The sequence below is a fragment of the Hylobates moloch genome, unplaced genomic scaffold (genome assembly GCF_009828535.3).
Source record: "Hylobates moloch isolate HMO894 unplaced genomic scaffold, HMol_V3 SCAFFOLD_2, whole genome shotgun sequence".
Lineage (NCBI taxonomy): Eukaryota > Metazoa > Chordata > Mammalia > Primates > Hylobatidae > Hylobates > Hylobates moloch.
The window spans coordinates 21,313,666-21,338,961 of NW_026652277.1; the positions used below are offsets into that span (position 1 = coordinate 21,313,666).

General features: G+C 40.4%; 1 protein-coding gene and 1 pseudogene across 11 annotated transcripts in view; one reads left to right on the forward strand and one right to left on the reverse strand.

The window, feature by feature from the left end:
• The window catches only part of MLLT10 (MLLT10 histone lysine methyltransferase DOT1L cofactor), a 218,368-nt gene that overhangs the window by 96,367 nt on the left and 96,705 nt on the right, over window positions 1-25,296 (forward strand). The gene's annotated exons all lie outside the window — the stretch shown is intronic.
• Window positions 606-2,415, reverse strand: LOC116477803 (heterogeneous nuclear ribonucleoprotein R-like; annotated as a pseudogene).

Consider the following 25,296-nt stretch of genomic DNA (forward strand, 5'->3'; position numbering starts at 1 on the left):
TATTGAAATCTTACATGAACAAGAAATTGGAAATACAATCACATCAAAGAACAAATTGTCATGGCTTTTGACGTTTAAGCCAAACAAATTTTGTAGGGCAGATTTCAAAATGGTGTGAAGTTATAACAATTTAAAAACACAGTTAACCTACTTCTAAAAATGCAAAACATACAATCATGGGTTATTTTCAGTACAAGAAAACTTCAGTGTGTTTGCTTTAATTTCTTAAAACTACTAAGACATAGCACTAGCTTGTATTTTTATTTACAGCATACTCCATACTCCTATGTAATCTGTCCCAGATCCAAAAAATTGAAACTCTTCAAAACCACAGGTTTTGCCAAATCATGACTTAACAGTGTGCTCAGCTTGTTTTGAAGCTAAAATGAAGCCTGAAATGATAAAAACATTATAACTCCCAGAATAAGGGAACTCTGTAAGCCCAATAATGTCCAAGAGCATTTATGAAAAGAGGAAAAATGAAAAGGCCTGAGTATATACACAATAGTGATTTCTTCAGCCCAATACAAATGGCAGCAAATTGCTAAAGATGAAACAGTTAAGCAAAATTTTTTTTGAAGAATGTAGATCTAGAGCCAGTCGTATTATCATTTTCAAGCCCTTACAATGTCTGCTTACACTGTTGCCCATAAGTATCCTGATAAAATTCCTGGTTGTCATTATTGTAACCATAGTTACCAGAATAGTCACCACCTTGCTGAAGTGGCTGCTGAGCGATGGGTTGAGAGACCCAGTTGTGTTGGTTGTTGGTCTGACGATGCTTGGAATCAGGTTGGCTGTAAGCATCTGCCTTCTCTTGCCTCCTACATTGTCCCCTGATTGCCCTGAGATCCACGGGAACCATGGCCACAGCCTGTCTGCTGTTGTGCAGGACCCCCTCTGCCGCCCCTACAGCCTCTTGGTGGTCCCAAAGGTGCCCTCTTTTGTGAATAGCCAGCTCTACCTCTTGGAGGTGATGCTCGCCTCCCCCTTGGTGGTGGTGGAGCCCCCTGCCCTGCCCTTCCTCCTCTTCCTCTTACTGCATAGCCATCATCATAGCCATGGTAGGGAATCTTCATAACCTCCACGATAGTTGTGGTAATCATAACCGTAGTAATCTTCATGCCATAGTAATCTGGAGGGTAGCCCTATCCACCTCTCCCCCAATCTCTAATCGGAAGTGGCATGCGAGGAGGAGGGTGTAGTGATAATCTTCATATGCAGTGCTTCTGGAGGCCTGTCTAGCAGCTTGGCGCTCTTTCCTTGTCTGGTGGCTTGGCTAAGACTATTTCAAGTTCTTTCCCTTCTATTTCTTTGCCATTCATTTCATCCATAGCCTTAACAGCTGCTCTTCTGTCTTCAGAATGAACAAATGCATAATCTTTCAACTAACTTACTCTTTGGAGTTCTCCAAATTCAGAAAATGACTTTTCCAATATTTCGTCTGTGCCCAAGTTTCTCACAAAGAATGCTTTTACCTTAGCCATGACTTCTGGATCTGTTTCTTCACAGGGTCAGCCCATTCAGCTGTAACTACATTTCCCCATACTTTTACTTTTCCAGCGTCTGGCTTGTGCTGCTGACTTGTGATCCTCATATTCAAGGAAGCAGAACCCCCATTTCTTCTTTTTGTCATCAGGTTGATGATAGAGAATAACGTCCACCAAACCCTCTGTGACTTTACTGAAATCTTGCAGAATGTTTTCTTTAGTCTTCAGAATGGATCCAACAAAAAGTCTGTTGTTTGCCACAGAAATGTGCACTCCGTGTTGTTTACCAGGGCGAATTTCGTAGCTGTCACAGTTTCACAGCTTCCTGTGCAGCTTCCTTTCCACAGAAAGTGGTAAATGCCTACCCGCTATTCTGACCAGACAGTGGATCTATCATAAGACATAGATCCCAAATGGGACTAGCCTTCTCAAAAAGGGGCACCGACTCATCCTCATATATATCTCTTGGCATTTTACCTACAAACACGTCTGTTCCAATTCCAGGTTGCACACCAGAGTACACACCGTTTGGTGGAGGCCCACCATACTTCCTCCGTCCTGTGGTTTCATTCAGAGTATAACCAGTTCTGTCAAGCAAGGCCTTGATCTTCGCTTCATCAGGTCCCTTTGTGGACTCTTACACCTAGCTCCCCTGTTTCTCTCTCTGCCTGTAGGTCTTCATAACTCCACATAAAAATGCACTTTTGTTCTGAACATGTGATAAGTCACTTTCCTTGAACTGCTGTAGTACAGGCAGAGCTCCTTCTTCATTAAATTCCCTGAGAGCATCAATTGCTCTTTCATCAAGATTGATACAAGCTATCAATCCAGGGCAGAGCAGGGGCTGGCAGCTGGGCCCGTGAGAACCAGTAAAAGGCACTTTGAAAATGACTAGAAATCGCACGTGCGTGCCACCCCCCAAGTCTATGATTCTTAATGTTTACGTGGCAAAGAAGCTGAAGGGGAAGCAGGTATGTGTGCAGAACGGGAGACCAAACATGAGAGGCAGTCTTCTAATCTATTCCCGCAAGAATCAACCCAGCCTCACGAAAACTGCATTAATACATTTATGAGGGTTGTCCCGTAACCCAAACGCCTTTTAATGGCCCCATCAGCTCTCAATACTGTCACATTGGCAAATTTCAACATGAGTTTTGGCAGGAACACACCACACTGAAACCATAGAATAGGATTACTCATCTCTTTGGAGAGAGCTAGACTACTTTCTTCTGTGGCCCTCAAAGGGATAAAACTCTCAGTCAAATCATTGGAATGACTTCTCTGTGTCTTTGTAAAAGTTTTCTAGCATTGAGAGTTACCTGGTACCTCTGCCCTTTTTGTGTACTTTCCTTTTGGAATTTTGCACTCAAGCTGAACCTTTCAGCATCTATGTATGTGAAGAGTTAAGAGAGGAAAGGTCTTTTCAGGAACATCAGTTTAGAATGTGAGGGTATGTTGGGTGAGACTGAAGAGTATGGTAAGATGAGACTAGCTAAGAAGAGGCCAGTTTATGAAGAATTTCTAAGCAGTTAGAATTTTAGACTTCATCTTTGGGCATTGAGCCAGGCTGCCAGTAGGATTAATTTTTTTTTTAACTTTTGTTTTTTTCAATAATTTCAAACTTGAAAAATACTACAAATTATAATGCTGTACTACTCACTGATTCCAAAAATGTTAACCTTTTACCATATTAATGTTACCATGTCCTTCCCTCTACCCTCCTTTGCTATCTCTCTCACTCTCTTTCTCCTCTACACTCTGTAGAATCTTTCTGAAGCATTGCAGGGTAAATTACAAATACAGTGCCTCTTTAGCCCAAGTACTATAGTGTATAGTTTTAATTAAAAGGGGAATTTCCTAAACAATTATAGTACAGTGATCAAAATCAATAAATTAATATTGTTACAGATTATTATCTAATCTACAGACCATATTCAAATTGCAGCCCCTGATGTCATCTACACCAAAGGGGGAAACCTTTTTCTCTTCCATGTCCAGGATCCAATCCAAGATCACAAGTTGCAGTTAGCTGTCATGTCTATTCAGTATTTCCTAGTTTGGAATATGTCCTCATTCATTGTCTTTTGTGACCTTGACATCTCTTGAAGTCCTATTTCAGGTTATCTGAGGTATTGCCTTCTGTCTTTCTTAGGTCTTAACAAAGGGGTTTATAGCCATACTCTTTTTTTAATCTTCATACAGCTGTTTTCTAACAGTGACCTAGATTTTATCTTTATCTGGGAGCCATTCTTTGATTTTAGCATTGTTTGCCATCTGGAGAGACTGGAAATTTTTGAAACCAGCAAGTCTTGGCTCTTTTTTTTTTTTTTTTTTCTGTTAAGTGTTTTTTTTTTTGGTTTTTTATTTATATCCTCTTTTTAATATAAAAAAAAAAAAAAGAATTAAACTGCATCTTCCACAGAATACCTAGAAATCTCCTTGTTAAATTATGTAACTCATTAAATACATTTTCTATTTTTCATGTTGCCACAGGCAATGTTGTGCCTAAACTTTCAGTTACTAATTATGAAGTATTCAGCTTCTTCCAATTTTCAGTTACCTTTTTCTCACTTTGGTTTAAGTCGTTAGTAGCAGCCTGCTAAGGGCCATGAGGTTTCTAGTGACAATCTCTTCATTGCTCATCAAGCTTTCGCTGATATTCTCCTAACAAGTCCTGTCAGCTTCTGCCTACTACCTGATTCCAAGCAGCGCCTGCATTTTCAGGTTTTATTGTATGGGAACATCCCTCTCCTGGTAACAGATACCCAGGAGTAATCTGTAAATCTTTGTTAGTTAACTATTGTAGTATAGCAATTTACCCTAAAATATACTGGCTTAAAACTGCAATAAACATAGTCTCACAGCTTCAATGGGTCAGGAATTTGGATTTAATGGGTGTTTCTACCCCAGAGTCTATTATCAGATTACCTTCTTGTTGTTGGCTTTGATTATAGTCATTTAAAGGCCAGACTAAAGCTGAAGGATGCTCTTTTTTTTTTTTTTTGAGACGGAGTCTAGCTCTGTTGCCCAGGCTGGAGTACAGGGTTGCAATCTTGGCTCAGACTCACTACAGTCTCTACCTCCCAGGTTCTAGCAGTTCTCCCACCTCAGCCTCCCGAGTAGCTGGGATTACAGGCTTTCGCCACGACGCCCAGCTAATTTTTGTATTTTTAGTGGAGATGGGGTTTTGCCATGTTGGTCAGGCTGGTTTTGAACTCTTGACCTCAAGCGATCTGCCTGCCTTGGCCTCCCAAAGTGCTGGGATTACAGGCATGAGCCACTGTGCCCTGCCTTTTTTTTTTTTTTTTTTTTTGACACAGAGTCTTGCTCTGTCTCCCAGGCTGGAGTGCGGTGACATGATCTCGGCTCACTGTAACCTCTGCTCCCAAGTTCACAAGTTCAGGCGATTGCCTCAGCCTCCCCATTAGCTGGGACTACAGGTGCATGCCACCACGCCCGGCTAAGTTTTGTATTTTTAGTGGAGACGGGGTTTCATCATGTTGCCCAGGCTGGTCTTGAACTCGTGACCTCAGGTGATTGCCCACCTTGGCCTCCCAAAGTGCTGGGATTACAGGAGCTACCACACCCAGCCGCTGGAGGACATTCTCTAAGATGACTTACTCACATGGTTGACAGTTTGGTGGCTGCCTGTTTTTTTGCCGCATGAATTTTTTCTTAGGGCCTTTTGAGTGCCACGTGACATGGCACCTAGCTTTTCCCATACGAACTGATCTAACAGCAAGGCAAAAGCTGCCGTGTTTTTTATGGCCTGGCCTGGGAAGTCCCACAGTATCATTTTCTTTTTCTGACTGAATGTCTTTTAATTTGTTTTTTAAATTTATTTGTCTTTTGTTTTATTTGTTTTTAAGGTGTTTTTGAGGTAAGAATATATAACATAACATTTGCCATTTTAACCACTTTGTTGGCATATTGTTATTTTTACTCTCTATTGGATGCATAGGTAAGCCTGTTTAGTATGGGTAGGCACTGCATAGGTACAAAGATCATTGGGGGCATGGAGGCTGTCTACCACACCCTGAGATTTAGGCGCATGTCCTGTTTCTTATTAAATTTTCACCCACAAGTTTTAGCATTCACTGATGAGTCTAGCCTGAAATAAATAATAGTTGACAAAAGGTAATTTTCTAATTGTATCATTCTCAATTGTGGGGAACGGTGGAGTCTACAGAGGAAATAAAAGAGTAGGTTGAGTAGTAGAAGGATAAATGTTATGTCCTTTGAATTTAGCACCAAGGAAGTCGTTGAAGAGGAGTTTCAATGTAGAGTTTCAATATATTTATTGGTAGATAAAGTGGGTGTGAGGAAGTACAGATAGTGAGAGTACTTAGCTGTTAAGAATCTCAGATTTGCTGGGCTTGTGTGTATAATCCCAGCTGCTGGAGTGCTGATGTGGGAGTATCTCTTGAGACCAAGAGTTAAAGGCTGCAGTGAGCTATGATCATGCCATTGCATTCTAGCCTGGACAACAGAGTGACACCTCATCTCTTAAAACAAAAAATTAAAAAAGAATCTCGGATTTGAAGACAAAAGGTGGAGGCAGGAAAAATAATACTATGTCTTCTTCTGCTTTGGTGGGGAAGAAAGAAGAGAAGCATGTAGGTGAATAACTAGGTCACCTGGGTAGTAGAGCAAAGAAAGTAGATGTGGGTAGAATCCTATCAGAGATATTATGCTAGGCAGATTGGGTATACAAATAAGGAGGCCAAGTATGTTATTTTCAAAAGTGTTTAAAATAATGGATCATGAGATTGAGGTGGGATAATAAATGTAGTGGAACTAGGGAAGGGCTGGAACATAGAGTTGTAGGAGATGTTGGAGCATGGGCCTAGAGGGCTCAGTAAGGTTCAAGAATAAGTATAGTAAGAGTGTGAATTAACTGCAAGGTTATGAAGAGAGTAGATCATTGTGGTTTAATATTTCATTGGGATATGTTGGGTGATGGCAGCTTCCAGGTGTTGGAAGACAATTCTCCATGGTTCTCACATTTATACACATCTTGTGAGTGGCAGCCCTGACTGCCTTTGTTCTTTTCAAGGTTGTTTATATAGGTTGTTTATATAGCAAGCAAACAGCCTTGGAAAACGGAGGCACTGTCATTCAAATTTCTCCTGTAATTCAGTCCACTTGTGTGTATAAATGTCATCTTGCCCCAGGTGACCCTGTCAGAATGGGTAACTTAGGCAAATGCTAACAGTCTGGTTTATGGTATTGCCATGAGTATTAAAGTCCTCTGTGTCCAATGTAGGAGTCTTGTGTCATCTTCTGCCAACATCCATGAAACTGTGGTGGACTAACTTGTCACTTTACAAGTACAGTAAGATCTTAGACTGTAGTTTTTGACACGAAGATGTGGTTTTAGGCATACTGAAGGAGAGTCTGAATGAAAGCCATTGAAATTGAGAATATTTGAGGACTGTCCGAGTTGTTCATACAGTTGGCCTTAACTCGCTAGCACACCCACTCTTGTGGTCCAGGGATGTCGGGATTCTGTGGTTGAAGGTCTTATCAAGATCACATGTAGCAGGAAAGAGTTACCTAAAGAAAAGTAGGCTGGGCGCGGTGGCTCGAGCCTGTAATCCCAGCACTTTGGGAGGCCGGGGCAGGCGGATCACAAGGTCAGGAGATCAAGACCATCCTGGCTAACATGGTGAAACCCCGTCTCTACTAAAAATGCAAAAAAAAAAAATTAGCCAGGCATGGTGGCAGGCGCCTGTAGTCCCAGCTACTCGGGAGGCTGAGGCAGGAGAATGGTGTGAACTCGGGAGGCAGAGCTTGCAGTGAGCCGAGATCGTGCCACTGCACTCCAGCCTGGGCGACAGAGGAAGACTCCGTCTCAAAAAAAAAAAGAAAAAGAAAAGTAATGGGCAGACAAAAAGAAGAGATAAAGAGATACCTATTAATAAATGATAGAGCTGGGATTTAAAATGAACTATGTCTGACTACAAAGTCCGTGGATTTTTTGTTTTTAAATACATCTTTCTGCCTTTACTTGGAGGCTGTATTAGTCCATTCTCACACTGCTATAAACGAGAATGAGTAATTTAGGAAGAAAAGAGGTTTAATTGACCCACAGTTCTGCAGGCTGTACAGGAAGCATGGCTGGGAGGCCTCAGGAAACTTACAATCATGTCAGAAGACGAAGAGGAAATACATCTTTACCATGGTGGAGCAGGAGAGAGAAAATGAAGAGGGAAAGTTTGAAAGTGCTACATACTTTCAAACAACCAGATCTGGTGAGAACTTTATCAGGAGAACAGCAAGGGGGAAGTCTGCCCCCGTGATTCAGTCACCCCACCATCAGGTCCCTCCCCAAACACTTGCAGATTACAGTTCAACATGAGATTTAGGTGAGGACACAGAGTCAAATGATATCAGAGGTAATAATCATATCCCCTTTGAAAGTTAGATAAATCTGTATTACAACTTCAAGGGTTTTGTTTTTGTTTTTTGTTTTTTTTTTGGTTTTAGTACAAATGAAGTTTTCAAATGTTCTCAAAAGAATGCTAATACAGAATATGCCTTATCAATCCTCTGTTCTGTTCCAGGAAGTTATTATTTAACTGAGTAGTATTTGGGAGAATAAATTTTGAAGACCTGCTTGCTTAAATAAATAACTTGTTAAAAGAAGATAAAAAGTGAAAGTAGATGTGAATAGCCTTTTTGAAATTTAGCTTGAATTCAGATGTTGAAGACAAACAGTAATACAGTGTGCATGAATTAAATGGCATGTCCATGAAATAGAATGTTACGGCTAACTGAATTGGCTGAGGATTAACTTCATTTAGTAGAGTTATTTTTTGCAACTTATAAGGTTGAGATTGCATGTAATGCGAAGACTCATGTCCAATTCATGTAGGTGTTTAGAATTGTATCCCAGATCTAATTATAGCATTATGGAGCTGAAGTAATGATAGCCAATTGTTCTCCATTAATAATATAAATATTTATTAATGTATTTATCACCTGGGGTAGATGACCTAGTTTTCATTTCCATTTTTATAGATAAAGAATAGGGACATGAAGGTTTAATTAGATTTGATAAATGTTTACAAAGCGTCTGCTGAATTCAAGACACCATGCTCAATTCTTGGGGAAACAGAATTTAAAAATCTGGAGAGTCACAATCAATATTGAACAGTTTGTTTAAAGTTTTGTATTTGGGAGCATAACACCAGTAGAATCCAGTTTATTTTTTTAAACTTTTCTGCTCCTTTCTGTGGCTTCTCTTTTGTATTTTTTCAGAAATGTAGCTATAAGCAGTGAGAGTGTTAATAGTAGATAGGTCTGACTTATCTGAAAAGCCATTTAACTGCAGTATATAATCTAATCTACTGATTGAAGGATGCACCTTCATTTTATGTGCCACTAAGAAAAAATCATGCCAAGTAAACTATGACACAGCAGTATTATAATACATAACCTGATTTTAGAGATTTATTTAAATAAATAAATCTCAGGATCTATTAAACATGGCATGTCAAAGAACTTAGAGTTCCTTTTAACTCTTTCAGGTGTTCCATATACAGTTAAAAGATGTGTATATGATTGTTCATCACTATAGTAGCTCACATTTAGAAATCATGTAAATTGTCCGTAACAGATGAGTAAATTATGGCACATCTGTAAAATGGGGCATTATGTTGTGTCTCAGTTTCTTCATCTGCATCAAGTTGATTTTAGTGCTTACCTCATAGAGTTGTTAAAACTAAATTAGTACATGTAAAATGTCCTGGCACATATTAACTGGAAACTTGGTTGTTTAGACAGAAAACACAGGAGCATCTTAGTATTAACCAACATTATTATTGTAACACTTACGATTTAGAATCATGATTTAGAAGACTAATGAAGTGCAAAGATGTTTTTAATATAAGTGAAAGATACATAGTATACTCCCAGTTTTGGTTAGATTTTTAGGCCAGGCATAGTGGCTCATGCATGTAATCCCAGCTCTTTTGGAGGCCAAGGCGGGTCTAAGAGTTGGAGACCAGCCTGGGCAACATGGCGAGAAGCCATCTCTACAAAAAATATAAAAATTAGCTGGGTATGGTGGCATGCACTTGTAGTAGTCCCAGCGACTTAGGAGGCTGAGGTGGGAGGATTGCTTGAGCCCAGGAAGTCGAGGCCGCAAAAGCTGAGATTGTGCCACTGCACTCCAGCCTGGATGTCAGAGACCCTGTCTCAAAAAAATTATTATGGATTCATTTGAGAATTAGTTTTTCACATTGTGACGCTTCCTCTCTACACAGTTAGGAATGTATCACCTAAGAAGTTGATTCTATATTGCCACAATGTAATTATCTTAGGAAATTTAACATTAATATAATACTATTAACAAACATATAATCCATAACCCAGCATCTCGTTGTTAATGTCCTAATTGATAGCCAGTTTAAGAAGAAATTGATGCAGGAGTCATGTATCAAACGTTGCATTTAGTTGTTGTCTCTTTAGTCTTCTTTAATCTAAAATAGTCCCAGCACTTTGGGAAGCCAAGGTGGGTGGATCACTTGAGGTCAGGAGTTCAAGACCAGCCTGGCCAATATGGTGAAACCCCATCACTACTAAAAACACAAAAATTAGCCGGGTGACGTGGCTCGTGCCTGTAATCCCAGCTACTGGGGAGGCTCAGGCAGGAGAATCACTTGAACCCAGGAGGCAGAGGTTTCAGTGAGCCGAGATCACACCCAGCCTGGGTGACACAGCGAGACTCAGTCTCGAAAAATAAAATAGTTACCAGGATTTTCTACCTTTCATGAGATTGACATTTTCTTGAGTTCAGACTAGTTGCTTTGCAGTGTTGCTCAACTAGGATTTGTCTGATTTGTTTCCTCCTGAAAAGATTCATGTTAAGCATATTTGATGGAAATACCACGTAGATGATGTCTTGTTCTCAGTGCATTGTATCAAGCGACATATGATATTAGTTTATCCCATCATCTGTGATACTAAGTTTGATCACTTGGTTAAGGTGTTGTTTACCAGATCTACTGTGAAGCTTTCGTTTCCCTGTGAGATATTACTCGAGGCTTTGAAATTTCTGTTCCCCAGTAGTCTTTCATGGAGTGTGTTTAATATATCCATTGACGATCTTTGCCTGAATCTGTTGTAACTATGGTGGTAATAATGTGATGATTTTCTGTTTCTATCAGTGCTTCCATATTTACTTCTTGGCATGCTTTGATTATGAAGATCTTCATCTGTCCATCCAAACATCTGTCCATTCACTAATCTCTCCAGTATCAAGTAGATTCAGGTTTATTTTTTTAAGTTCACTGTGTTATGTAATTCCTGTTATTATTCATCTTAATGCTCAGATTGTCTCACATTTGGCCAATGGGAGTCCTTCAACTTGGCCCCTGTGCCCTTTTGAAATTTTTCAACAGTTTATAAGCATTTCCTTAATTTCTAGTAAAACAGATGCTGTAGGCTTATCTTGTGTTCTTTTCTGCCCCAGACCTTGAATCAGCTCATTTTCTAACACTAGTTTCTTTTAGTGGAGGTAGCATATCTACTTGGACTGTGTCTCTGTCCTAGAATGGACCTTTCAGCAATTTGAGAGGTCATACCAGTCCTTCTTACTGTGTACCCCATGCGCTTACCTTTTATTGGCCAGTGCAGAACTCTTCCTGGTTTCAGCTGTCTTTTTCAAATTGGCCCTCAGTGCTTTCCAGTAAGTACTGTTGACTAAATATTTAGTGCTTTTCTTGTCAGTTCCTTCTTCCTCATGAATGCTGTTACCATGTGGGCCTTGTAACTCTTTTCCTTACCTCCTTGTATTTTGGGGTTGATGGTGATGCTTTTACACTTGGTTTTGTTGTGTTATTCCGTGAGTTTTTGGTTTTATTATCTATTTGCTTTGCTTGTTTGTTTTTTTGAGACAGAGTTTCACTCTGTTGCCCAGGCTGGAGTGCAGTGGCATGATGTTGGCTCGCTGCAGCCTCTGCCTCCTGGGTTCAAGCAATTCTCTTATCTCAGCCTCCCCAGTAGCTGGGATTACAGGTGCATGCCATGTCACCTGGCTAATTTTTATATTTTTAGTAGAGACTGTGTTTCATCATGTTGGCCAGGCTGGTCTCAAACTCCTGACCTCAAGTGATCTGCCCACCTTGGCCTCCCAAAGTCCTGGGATTACAGGCTCTTTGCTTTGTTTTTATATTTGGGATTCAGAAAGGATGAGAAACTATGTTGCTGCCACCATTTTCTCTTGTTTTTCTTTCTTTTTTTTTTTTTGAGATATAGTTTCGCTCTTGTCTCCCAGTCTATGTTGCAAACTCGGCTCACTGCCACCTCCGCCTCCCGGGTTCAAGAGATTCACCAGCCTCAGCCTCCCGAGTAGCTGGGTGATCCGCTGTCTCGGCTCCCCAAAGTACTGGGATTACAAGCATGAGCCACTGCACCTGGCCTTTTTTTTGTTTTTTTTTTTTTATTGCTCTGTTTACTCCTCTTCTGTCAAATCATAGGTCTCTTCGTTTTACTCTTTTCTTGCTCCTCTTGTACCCACATTCAGCACTTAGCCTAGCCTTGCCTTTCTGGTGACTTCTTTTGACTTACATGACTCATACTGTATCTCTGTCTTTTGCATGGGTTTTGTTGTTGTTGTTGTTTTTGAGACAGAGTCTCACTCTGTCACCTAAACTGGAGTGCAGTGGCATGATCAGGGCTCACTGCAGCCTCAACCTCCTGCACTCAAGGAATACTCCCACCTCAGCCTCTGGAGTAGCTGGGACTACAGGTATGCACCACTGCTGCCTGGCTAAGTTTTTATGTTTTTTGTAGAGATGGAGTCTCTCTATGTTGCTTAGGCTGGTCTTGAGCTCCTGGGCTCAAGCTATCCTCCTCCCACCTTGGCCTACCAGTGTTGTGATTGCAGGGTTGAGCCACTGCGACCGGCCCATGATTTTCTTATATTTTCATTTCACTTTTATATTGTCTTTATATATGTATATGTATATGTCTTATTGTCAGACTGTATCATGTCTCAAAACTGATCTTTTTTTTATGTTTTAATGTTCTTTTACAATGCCTAATATGATTTCTTTTCTTTTCTTTTTTTTTTTTTTTGAGATGGAGTTTCACTCTTGTTGCCCAAGCTGGAGTGCAATGGTGCGATCTCAGCTCACTGCAACCTCTGCCTCCGGGGTTTAAGCCGTTCTCCTGCCTCAGCTTCCCAAGTAGCTGGGACTACAGGCGTGTGCCACCACGTTGGCTAATTTTTGTATTTTTAGTAGCTTTTTTTTTTTTTTTTTAACTCTGAGTGTCAGGTGTGAGGTAATAGAAGAAAGGTAGTGTTGTTGACAGCTTGTGAGTACTTAACTAATTCTTGTTGCATTGACTATAGTATGGTAGTTGTGTATACATTTATAGGCAATTAGTAATAGGAAATGGAATCAGCAGATACTAATGGAGTTAGAGATGTTTTCTGAAGTCATGGAAAGCCATCATTACTTTTTTCTTCCTTCCTCATAAGGCCTTCGTGGGTGTGGCGTTCAGTTTCAATAAGAACTCTGTAGCAAGCTAATAGCCCCTTTTCAAAAAGGGGTGCACTTAATAGCCATGTCATTGGGGCATCAAGTCCAAATCTCCAGTGAGTGCCTGTGGATGGAGGCTTTTTTGCCAGAGGATTCAGTTGGCAAAATCATAATTCGTAGAAACATGTAGCTTAAAAACATAATGAGGCCTGTGGGGTTCCAAAGGTAGAGAATGTGCTTCAGCTTGCTACCTAGCTTCCAATACAGTGCGTTGGTTTTGGGCTACTCTCATAGGATGCATATTTACAGGATAGCTGACATTTAAAGGATAAGCAGAACGTTGAAGTGAGTGTCACAGAGCCCCTGTTATTTGAAGAGTTCAGTAAGGTGTTCAGCCTGCTTTTCGATGGTGGGAGTCTGAAGAGACCCCACCATCCTTGACTGCCAGAGGAATTTGGCGTTGTGAATCTGTTCCTATAGTTTGCAGAAACCTGTTGAGCAGGTCTTTGAAATTTATTGGAGTTTTTCCACCAACTGTGCTGACAGAGGAGATAACATTACAGAGCTTTTGAGACTGAGGCTTCTAATTTACCAGCCAACAGTGAGAGCTCTGGAAATCACAGGATAGAGGTACTGAGTCCTGACATACCTGTTTGTGGCAAGTGGCAAGGGAGTTTAGGTCACCCCTCTGGGAAAGCACTTCAGACATATTGAGAGCTTTGACACATGGATGTAAACTGATCTTGATCCTTGGGTATGAGTGTTATGGCAAAGAGGCATTAGAAATGTCCAGAACAACCTACCAAGTACCATCAGTCTGTGAGTAGATTTATTCTGTAACAGCTGGGGCTGTAAGAGCAATAACTAAACTCAATTGTTGCTAATTCACTCTTAGCTTCCAGCTCTTACTAGCCTTTTTTCACTGGCCTTGCAGGGCTTTTGTGTTGAGGTATTGCATCTCTTCCTACCCCTGGTACCTTTGAGTCCTTTATTGAAGCTGTGGCTTCCCTTTGTCCTTCTGGAATCCTATGCTGTTCTGTTGGACCATCCAGGAAAGAGACATGGTTTGGAGAGTGATTTATATGTCTCATTAGCATTTCTACATGCTGCTCTTCTTGGTTGGGAGAATACCTTTTGCACTTACGGGTGGATAAAGATGGCAAACTTTTCCTTTAAAGGACCAGATAGTAAATATTTTTGGGCTTTGTGGACCCCATTTAGTCTCTGTCATATATTCTTCTTTTTTGGGGGGGTGGGGGCGCCAAGGAATATTTTAAAGATGCAACATTACTCTTAGCTTAGGTGTCATAATTTGCTGACTTCTGATATAACATATAATTTCCTCTTATACCTTCAGATGTCCAGGCAGTAATGAACGTACAGTTTAATTCCCCAAAGACTCCACCTACAAAGTCACGTTAGCTTCCTTACCCCCTGAGGATCCTGCCCACTGAATCCTGGGATCTTTTCCTTTCATGCGTCCAGGTAGGATAGTGATCTGGGTGCCTGTATCCAACAGAGTCTTAAAAACTTGTGTTTTCTGGCTGAGCACGGTGGCTTATGCCTGTAATCCCAACATTTTTAGAGGCTGAGGTGGGAGGAGACTGCTTGAGCCCAGGAGCGTGAGACCCCATCTCTATTTAAAAAAATAAATTGTGTCTTCTCCTCTCCTCAAATTCCTTAGCATACTTGGATGACTGCATGTGGCCATTGAGGCCTCTTGGGGATAGGGAGTGCACATCCCCATCTCTAATTATTTTTCTTCTTAAAGCACTGAGGTCACCTAATTGTTACAGTGGGGTAGAAATGAAGCTGACTGCCAGATTGGTGAGGAAGTCCTCTCCGCCTAACCAGAGTAGGTTAGCTGCCAGCAGAGCATCCTTGGGCAGGTCTGTTTAAACATAGTTTCTGGTGCTTAGCTTACATCCACCTCTTCTGTTTCTCTTCATTATTCAGGCAATAAAATGAAGACCCATTAACTGCCTAGTTGACCATACAATTTTTCATTTTTCGACTTTCCTCAGATCCCATTAATTGGCCTGTGAGGCCTTTAATTTTCCTCTTCTGAATAGCCATACCCCTAACAGCATCATATTCTCTCATCACCAAACTGTCAAGAACTATGAAAGAGGTGGAGTAGAAAAAACAAACAGTTTCTCCTGCTGTAATCTCACAATACAGAATGTTTCTGTGACCCATAAATGTATGGGGATTTCTCCCCACCAAGCAAGCTGTCAGTTTTGCAGCAGACATCATCTGCGTTTGGACACTATCCACCTGGAGATGGCATGAGATTACACAGGTTGGGAACTCAGTCCCGCAGGACTGAGCCTCACTTTTGTTGCTGATTCTAAGCCCCAGGTGCTTCTGTTCAAATGACTATGACTTGGGGTTCCCACAGCCCCCTCCTTGGGTTGGATTAATTTGCTAGAGTGGCTCAACAGAACTCAGGGAAACCCTTACTTATGTTTACTGGTTTATTATGAAGGATATTACAGAGTATACAGGTGAAGAGATGAATAGTGTGAGGTATGTCACTGGGTAGGGAGGCAGAGCTTCCCCATCCTCTTGGGCCTTTGTTATACAGAGTTCACTGGATAGGCATGATTGAAGCATGGACACCTGTGTAGAAATGTGATTGGACAAAGGTATGATCTAACACTAATAGACTGAGTAGGGAAACCTAGGCAGGCCTGTATGTTCACACGCTTCTTGGCCTCTCTGTGCAGCATTATTTTCTTCTGGGTATTGGGGCAGAACCCCTTCTGAAATGGGGGTTTTATGACCCACAATCAGACAAGGTAGGTCAGAGAATTTCTTTATGTCCAGCTCCGTGATAGAAAAGTAGGGGAAGTTTAGAGCTTACTTTTAGTTTTCATGGCCTGTCTTGGGGAGAAAAAGGAGGGCAGGAAAGGTCCGAAAGAGAGAGATTCTGTTTTCTGAGGCCTAAAGCACCCCATTATAACAAAGGATTGTCATTTCACCATTGTTACTCTGACGCTGTTCTGAAGCTGCATCAGGAACCAAGGACAAAAGGCCAAATACTTTAACAAACGATACGCCTGTTTTTTTGGTTACTTAAAAAATGGCAAGGACTATGGGAGTTGTGACCCAGGGACTGTGGACAAAACCAATATATGTATGTATGTATATATGTGTGTATATATATGTATATATCATAATACCACAGAAGTCTATCATTTGACCTTACTTGTAAAGTAGCTAATTAAGAGATGCAACTTCTGGGTCAAGAGATAGACAACTTGTTACTTAGAGCAATAGCTATAACCAGAGTATCAGTAATTTTTGGCCATTTCCCAAGCCCAGTTCCCATAGGGCACTGCAAAGAAGGCCAGATAAAATCTGTTCATGGTGTGTGTTGCATTACAGGAGAGGAGCCCTGAGCTTAGGGCACCTGAATCTTTTGTAATAGACAGTAAGCATAGCTGACCTTTGCTTTCTCTCTTCTGAGGCTATTCACTATATAAGCAACCTTGAAAAGATAGTCCAGAATAATGGGCTGCCATTGCCTAACTCAAAAGACGTGCACAAATAGGAGAGACTCGTGTAGCATGATTTCCTGACGCATGAATAATTCTCAAATTATGATTGGCTTTACACAATGTTTTTGATTCACAGCTAAGTCCAAAAGAGGTGTCCTTGATTGACAGACAAATTCTTCCAAGTTGTGAATCAGGGGCTTAGGTTTCTTCCATCTTGTGACTGCCTTCTTTAAAATGCTGCCTCTATGGCTTTAATGCTTATTTTTGTTATCCATGTCAAAGGAACTAGTGTGGATACTAGAAATTTGGGGCTATTAAGGACCAGGCCTAGAGGTGACACACATCATTTTCATTCAGACTACACTGATTGGAACCCAGCGCACTGGCCACATGTAACTGCAAAGGATGCTGGGAAATGTCTAGTTACATGCCAAATAAAAAGAAATGAGTTTGGCGAATAAGCTGTCTCTACCTCATTTTAGCCCATTCTTGTTAATTTGTATGTAATTACAGAGAATGACAGAAGACAGAGTATTTAAAAAATGAAAGTTAAAAAACAAAATCCCACTCCATATCTCACCATTGAGAAATAGCCATCACTTACTACTAAGTAAATATCACAGATTTTTTCTATGCATAGATAGATAGAGACATAGATACATACATAAAAAGGATAATTAGAGAAAAATTATTAAATTGAGTGAAACCTACTGATGTTTTAAACAGCAAAGGCAGATTTACTTGACTATCTAGAGGGAAAAGAAAGACCCTGTCTGTACAAAAACAACAGCAAGAAAACATAGCTGAATGTGTGGTGCGTGCCTATAGTCACAGCTACTCTGGAGGCTGAGGTTGGAGGATGCCTTGAGCCTGGAGTTTGAGGCTGCAGTGAGCTATGATCATACCACTGCACTCCAGCCTGGGTGACAGAATGAGACCAAAAAAACCCCCCCCCCCCCCTTACCACAAGAAATATTATTTCCTCAAAGATGCCTTTAAGTTTAATAATAGAAATTACAAAAGCAAACAAGACATTGAAGAGGTAAGACTGTCTTTCTAGTTGGGGTGCTTTTAGCTCTAAGTGATGGAATACTCAAATCAGAGTGGCTGAAGCAATTGGAAATTTATTACTTCATGTAAGTTCAGATGCTAGGCTTTTCTAAGATTGGTTAATTTAGCAGTAGCCAATTCAGCTGTGGCAGAGCATTGACTTTTTTGTGATTTTTTTGGCTTTTGCAGTCATGGTTGCCAGGACACTGCAGTTGTTCTGAGGATCATGGTCTAACACTTGAGCATCTAAAGGCAGGAAGGGAATACCTCAAAGAATGAGGAGAACAGCTAGAAAATTTCAACTTCTGGCCTGGTGCAGTGGCTCACGCCTATAATCCCAGCACTTTGGGAGGCTGAGGCAGGCAGATCACTTGAGGCCAGGAGTTTGAGACCAGCCTAGCCAACATGGTGAAACCCAGTCTCTACGAAAAATATAAAAAATTAGCCGGGCGTGGTGGCAGACGCCTGTAATCCCTGCTACTCTGGAGGCTGAGGCAGGAAAATGTCTTGAACCCGGAGGCGGAGGTTGCAGTGAGCCGAAATCGTGCCATTTCACTCCAGCCTGGGCAACAAGAGCGAAACACCGTTTAAACAAACAAAAACAAAAAAACGGAGAAGTAGCTGGGTGCGGTGGCTCACGCCTGTAATCCCAGCACTTCGGGAGGCCGAGGCAGGCAGATTACCCGTGGTCAGGAGTTTAAGACCAGCCTGGCCAACATGATGAAACCCCATCTCTACTAAAAATACAAAAATTAGCCGGGTGTGGTGGCACATGCCAGTAATCCCAGCTACTTGGGAGGATGAGGCAGGAGAATTGCTTGAGCCGGGGAGATGGAGGTTGCAGTGAGCCAAGATTGAGCCACTGCACTCCAGGCTGGCCAACAGAGCAAGACTCTGTCTCAAAAAAAAAAAAAAAAAAAAAAAAAAGAAAAATTTAACTTCTATTTTATTATCCTGATTGAAACCTATTCCAGGCCTAAAGCAGTCAGTGGCTAAAGAGAGTCGATTTCTCTTAATTACCTTGGACTCATCCATCTTCACCTCTGGGCTGGGGAATAGATACGCTTTTATGAGGACATGAGAAGGTGATCATGAATTTTCTTAAGAAATCAGCACTTTGTCAGCAAGAAAGATGTTTATGTCTAATCACTATTTGGCAGATTTATGTTTTTTTTTTTTCTTTTTTTTTGAGATGGAGTCTTGCTCTGTCACCCAGGCTGGAGTGCAGTGGTGCAATCTCGGCTCACTGCAAGCTCCTCCTCCCAGGTTCACGCCATTCTCCTGCCTCAGCCTCTCTGAGTAGCTGGGACTACAGGCGCCCGCCACCACGCCAGGCTAATTTTTTGTATTTTTAGTAGAGACGGGGTTTCACCGTGGTCTCGATCTCCTGACCTTGTGATCCGCCCGCCTCGGCCTCCCAAAGTGCTGGGATTACAAGCGTGAGCCACCGTGCCCGGCTATGTTTTGTTTTAATTACATGTGTCAGATTTTATATTGAGCTCCTACAGTGAAGGCTGGTAGTATCCCTATAGTCATTTTGCTTTTCCTGCTATCCAGGTTGTTTGTTTTTATTTTTATTTATTTATTTTTTATTTTTTTGAGACAGAATCTCACTCTGTCACCCAGGCTGGAGTGGAGTGGTACGATCTCGGCTCACTGCAACCTCTGCCTCTCCAGTTCAAGCGATTCTCCTGCCTCAGCCTCTCATGTAGCTGGGACTACTGGCACACGCCACCATGCCCAGCTAATTTCGGTATTTTTAGTAGAGACGGGATTTTACCATGTTGGCCAGGCTGGTCTTGAACTCCTGACCTCAAGTAATCTGCCCACCTTGGCCTTCCAAAGTACTGGGGTTACAGATGTGAGCCACCGCGCCCTGCCAGGGTTGTTTTTGAAGACGTTTCTATTTTTTCAGGTAGCGACATTCTCTTATGTAAACATAATCCTCATAGTTGTGTAGGTATTTGCTTCATATTTAAATTCGTTAGCTGCTCACTATTAGTCTTTTTACCACAGCTTCTCCAGTAAGTTCATTGTTCCTCTTAAATTGGCTGAATTTTATTATTAAATTTTTTAAAGAATAAGTCCTTAGGACTTGTGTTCTCTGATTTCTTTCATAATGGAAAACATTTCCTTTTGCCTTAATTTTTGAACTGTATCTTGGCTGTATATAATATTGTTGGGTCACACTTTATTTCTCCTAAAAACTTAATGGTCCTGCCAATATTGCTGTGGAGATAACTAACGACACCTCCCTCTCCCTGTATTCTGCTAAGTTTAACTATAGTAAGTCTTGGTGCTACACAGTCAGTCTGTAACAGAATTGTTCAGAATTTTTTTTTCCATTTTCATTTTGTGGAATTTTATGTTTGAATACACCTTCTGTTCCCCATTCATTGAATTCTCTGCTTCAAGGATACACGTTATCTTATGTTTGATTATCTCTGTTTTTTATACCTATCAGATGTTGTCTGCCTGCTTTAATATCTTTTTTAAAATTTGCATTACTGTGATTATTTCAAGCCCTTCTTTTAACACTTTAACAATTTTTGGCAATGCATATTTTCCTTGCTGTTTCTATTTTGTTTACTAATTCTGTAATGATACTGTTTTAGTCTTAAATTTATTACTTTGGTTAGCCTTAAATTTATTACTTTGGTTATCTCCCTTCTTACCTTTTCCTATTTTATCATCTCATTCTTGAGCTCTGTTTGAACTCATGTTATATTTTTTATTTGGCATGGGGACAGTTTTGAGAAATATTGTCATACTCAGTTATGTATGCTTCTAGGTTGTGATTTTTGGCTATCTGATGCACATTAGACTCTATTATTTTTTGCCTGTAGTTTCTTTGCCATACAATTTTTAAAATGTTTTTTATGCTTGGGAGGCTCCCTTTTGACACTTATTCCATTATAATTTATGTAATTTTTTGAAAATTTTCTCGTTTTTGAGACGATGGTTTAAGGGCTATGTATTTTGCATTTTTCTGAAGACTGTGGGAATGGGAGGGGTGCAGTATAAAAGCTTGGGAGGAGGGGCGCAGTATAAGAGCTTGGCTCAGGGCAGTATGCACTTTTTGGTAGAACTCCAGGCTGGGCTCTCCTTTTTAACACAGTACATTATTAAATGTCTTGCACCAGGTTCTATATCTCAAGTGTTTGGGTGTATTTTAGTCTTATGGGGAATACCCCCGGATTCTATTTTATTTTTTATTTTAATTGTAGCTTTTTGAGACACGGTCTCACTCTGTCCCCCAAGCTGGAGTGCAGTGGCATGATGATGGCTCACTGCAGCCTCCACCTCCTGGGTCGCCCGCCTCAACCTCCCAGTAGCTAAGACTACAAATTTGCACCACCACACCCAACTCATTTTTTTGCTTTTTGTGGAGATGGGTTCTCATTATGTTGCCTAGGCTGATGTCCAACTCCTGGCCTCAAGTGATTCTCTCACCTAGGCCTCCCAAAGCACTAGAATTACAGGGGAGAGCCACTGCACCGGGCCCCCTAGGATTTTATGTAATTAGTTCTTAGCCTTGATTCTTTACTTCCAGTTAGCACCTCTTCACTTTTCTTCCTCTTGCTTTCAGTTTTTCCTGTTTCTTCCCTGAAGCTAGTACTACTCTTTAGGCAGAAAAAGTAGTTTAGTAGGTAGGAACACATAAAATCACCTCTCTTCAGATTTGGGACTTTCGGTTATATTCTCAGAATTTTTGGGAATTAAGGGGTAGGATTAAGAGCTGAATCCTATAGCTCAGTCTAGGGCAATTTCTACTATAATAAAATCTAGTTTACTCCTTGACAGTTTTTTTTTAATGCATGAATATCTGCCCCTGCTTCCCATTTTGGTTGCTTTTGGGGATCATTTGGTTGGTTGTTTTTTACTGGTTTCTGTTCATTTGTTTTCTACATTGGGAAAATCTGTGATGTGATTTCAGATTTCTCTTAAGCATTTTAAGATCCATGTTTACTTAAAATTGGTTTGTTTTATATTTGTAATGATATTTTGTGTTATTTGAATATAGGCACTCTTACTAGAAATTTATTCTATTTCAGTGTAAAGAATTGAGTCATATTAAAATAACTCATGTTCTTTTTCTTATGTTATGGCTAAATATTAATTTCTAGTATTGGGCTTTCTGATGAATTTGTCTTGATGATTAGTGATAATGAAATTCTTTCTTATATGTTAGCAAATCTTTTTAATAGTTTACTCTAGAGTTTTCCTGAGAGGTAACTTCAAGCTCAGTATTGCATTCTTTGTAGAATTCACTTTCTAATTTGCCCCAGACATTTCTGTCTATGGTTCACAGATTACATACGTACTCTTCAAAACTCTGGATTCCTCTTGGCCTTAAGATATGAACTTAGAAGTATTATCTTCACTTCTCCTTTAAATAGTCCTATACCTGTTCTAGTTTGAAAACTGAAACATTGGACCTGTCTCTTGGTTGTTTGTCTTGCACTAAACTTCAGTTAAAAACTCCTGCATAGGCTGGATGTGGTGGCTCACGCCTGTAATCCCAGCACTTTTGGGAGGCCGAGGCAGGCAGATCACTTGAGGTCAGGAGTTTGAGACCAGCCTGGCCAACATGATGAAATCCCGTCTCTACTAAAAATACAAAAGTTAGCCAGGCATGGTGGTACAGACCTGTAATCCCAGCTGCGTGGATGGCTGTAGGCGTGATAATTGCTTGAACCTGGGAGGCGGAGGTTGCAGTGAGTTGAGATCACACCACTGCACTACAGCCTGGCAACACAGTGAGACTCTGTCCCAAAAAAGAAAACAAAAACCAAAAAACCCCTCTCCTGTATAACTGTCTTTAGCTTCTTTACGGGGAAAGCAGTTCATTCTGGAACTAAACCCAGTTTAACATTTAGGTTCATTACAGAGAGCAAATGCTGCGGCATTGATTTCCGTGAAACTATTTGGTAATCTTATTATTATAAACTTTTCTCTCCCTTTTGTTTCTGTCCTTTCTTTTTTTCCCCTCGCTCTTGATTTTCATCATGGGTACCTTACCTACTTTTTTAAATTTTGAGAACTTTTTTTTAGGTTTTGGTTATGTTTTTTGGCAGGGGTAGATAAGAGTCTACCTTGTGCTTGTTTAAGCCATACCTTTCTGTAAAAAAATAAATAGAATTTTTCTCACAGGGCTATTTTAAGGATTGAGATATCATGTGTATTTATAAAATACAAACTTCTACAGTTCTGATTTTGTATTGCTAATTATACATACTGATTCAACTGAGAGTGACGTTGGCTGTCTTGACCTAACAAGCAGTGAAGATAATACTTGTAAGTTCATATCTTCAGGCCAAGGGGAATTCACAGTTTTGAAGAGTACATATGTAATCTGTGAACTACAGACAAAGCTCATCTATAAACAGTTTTCCGAAATCTCTGACTATTCCTTTTTTTTTTTGAAATGGAGTCTCACTCTGTCTCCCAGGCTGGAGTGCAGTGGCGTGATCTGGGCTCACTGCAAGCTCCGCCTCCCGAGTTGATGCCATTCTCCTGCCTCAGCCTCCTGAGTAGCTGGGACTACAGGCGCCCACCACCACGCCCGGCTAATCTTTTGTATTTTTAGTAGAGACGGGGTTTCACCGTGTTAGCCAGGATGGTCTTGATCTCCCGACCTCGTGATCTGCCCACCTTGGCCTCCCAAAGTGCTGGGATTACAGGCATGACCCACTGCACCTGGCCATCTGTGACTTATTTTAATGGCCATTATATGCTTGCATAATCATTTTTTTCAAGCACACCTCTGTTGTTCGACAAGTTGTTTTCATTTTCCCCGCTTTGGAAATAGAAGTATGATAAACTGTATTTAAATCTTTGTACACCTTGCTAGATGTGAAATTACTAGGTCACATGGTATGAGTATTTTTATAGTTTCTAACTCTTGTTTTAAAAATTGTCAGCTTGGCTCAGTAGTGTGTGCCAATAGTCCCAGATATTTGAGAGGCTAAGGCAGAAGGATCCTTTGAGCCCAGGACTTCAAGGCCAGCCTGGGGAAAATAGCAAGACCCAGTCTCTTTAAGAACAAAAATAAGTGTTCTTTATATGTTCACATTTTTTCTAGTAATGTATGCAAGTGCTCATTTCCCTAGGCAGTATTAGATCTTGTCATTAAATACAAAACCCAACAACTTTGGTCACTATATAGGAGAAAAATACTACCTTTAGTTGTTTTAATACTTGGGTTGCATGTTTCTGTTGCTGTTTACTGGCTTTTTTTTTTTTTTTTTGGAATTGCCCAGTCATGTCCAATGACATATGTATTTTCTTATTTATTAAAAAATTTGAAGAGAATTAAAATACAGAATTTTTAATTTTACCGTTTTCCCAGTTTGGTTTTTGTTTTTTAATTTGTATAGCTAAGTCTGTGTTTTCCTTTTCTGTTTTTTTTTTTATTTTTTGGGGGGAGTTAGAAAAGTCTTTCCTTCCTTAAAGTCAAATACTTTAAAAATACTTTCTAGCTGCCTTTGATGTTATTTTAATTTTTACTTAACCCTTTAACCCATCGGGATTTTGTTTTATTTTGTCTAAGATGTTTCCCCCTAAATTATTAACCAGTTCTAATACCATTATTAAGTAATTTTAGTCTTTGCCTTCTGGTTTGGAACCTCCTCTTTATCATACACTAAATTTTCATGTATAATTGACTCTTTTCCTGGGTTTTCCCTTTGTTAATCTGTTTAAATCAACATATCTTCTTAGTGACAGTCATTAGACTTCTTTGATTCGCATTTGATGGGCTGTTCATATGGATATAAGCCATGCACAGTGTGTTCCAATGAACACTTGTAATGCTCATTGCAGGATACATTTCTTGATGTATCACAGAAGACCAGAGTTCTTTATTGTTCCATGATTTGCTTTGTATGATTTTTTTACGTCTCTATATTGTATATTTTCGCACAGGTACATGTGTATTTTTTACCTTTTACTCTCATTTGTTTTGCAAGTTGTTAGGGTTTGTTTGTTTACTTTTTTGTTATTCAGGATCGTTCACCATTAAATTATCTCAGCTCTTATAACCTTGAAGAACAAAGCCCAGAATGGGAAGTAGAATATATAGAGTAAAGGAGGATAGAAAAGTCTTAATTATCTTTATAGGGAGAAAAACATTGATATAACACTTAAAGACCAGGATCATTTGAATTTCTTAGACTAGAATGTATAAATTTGATATTTTGGTGTGTGTAGTTGCCCATTTTCATACTGCTATGAAGAAATATGCGAGACTGGGTAATTTTATAGAAAAAGAGGTTTAATGGTCTCACAGTTGCACATGGCTGGGGAGGCCTCACGATTATGGCAGAAGGCGAAGGAGGAGTAAAGGCAAGTCTTATGTGGCGGCAGGCAGGAGACAATGTGCAGGGAACTACCCTTTATAAAACCATCAGCTCTTGTGAGATTTATTCACTATCATGAGAACAGCACAGGAAAAACCCACCCCTGTGATTCAGTTATTACCAGGTCCCTCCCATGACACTTGGGGATTATGGGATCTACAATTCAAGATGAGATTTGGGTGAAGACACAGCCAAACCATATCAATGTATTAACATACAAAAATCCTAATATTGTTACTTTTGTTTTTTTAAACAAATGGGGTCTCACTCTGTCACCCAGGTTGGAGTGCAGTGGTATGATCACAGTTCACTGCAGCCTCAACCTTCCAGGCTCAAGCAGTCCTCCCGCCTTGGCCCTCCTAGTAGCTGGGACCACAGGTTTACGCCACCACACCTGGCT